The sequence below is a fragment of the Mus caroli genome, chromosome 6 (genome assembly GCF_900094665.2).
Source record: "Mus caroli chromosome 6, CAROLI_EIJ_v1.1, whole genome shotgun sequence".
NCBI lineage: Eukaryota > Metazoa > Chordata > Mammalia > Rodentia > Muridae > Mus > Mus caroli.
The window spans coordinates 115983017-115983904 of NC_034575.1; positions in this window are offsets into that span (position 1 = coordinate 115983017).

Genomic DNA, 888 nt, shown 5'->3' on the forward strand with positions numbered 1-888 from the left:
TTTTTTTAAGGCTTAAGCTGGCCTAGAAGACAGTACATGGCCAGGAAGACCTAGAACTATGTCAATCCTCCTGCTTCAGCCTCCTGGGTGTGAGCAATCAGGCTCTGTTTTGTCTTTGTTATTGATACATGACATGGACATGCTATTTCTGTCCATAGTTCTTTTATGGAATGTCCCCACATCAAATCCGAACCCTGGTTTCNTTCCCCTCCTTCACTCTCTGCCTTGGGATCCAGATGTGCTGGGGAATTCCAAGAAAGTGAGCAGGGACAGCTTCTGGGTTGGGCTCTGAGCAGGGCCAGACTGGCATGTGACTGTGACTCAGAGCCTGGGGGGGGGGGGCACACAGTACACAGCAAGTGCCATTGGCTCTTTTCTGTCCCACCACCATTTGATGGGGCAAAGACTTAGGAGATAGAGAGCTAAGTTCAAGATCAGCCAGCTGGATAGTAGCCAGGCTGGGCCGACGCCAAATCAGATCCCTAGAGCTCTTCATGTTCCAGGGCCAAGTGACCTATAAAACATTTCCTCCTGGAGAGGCACAGAGACTCAAAGGATCATCATTAGTGAACATAAGAACAAGAAGGGCCTGGGTGAAGCCTCCACTGCCTTGGAGGCAAAGGAGTTTTAAACCATGGGCTCACAATTCAATATATGATATATATAACCTATATATAATATCTATGTTATATACATCTGTATATGTATATGTATCTGGATATATATATATATATATCATGTATATATCCTATATATAGGATACTAAAACACATTATATAATATATGCTAATAACAATTAAAAATAATAAAGAATATTTTNAAATTTATTTGCATTTATTTACGGGTACGTGAGGGACAAGTATGTAGAAGTCAGCTTTCCTCCTACTG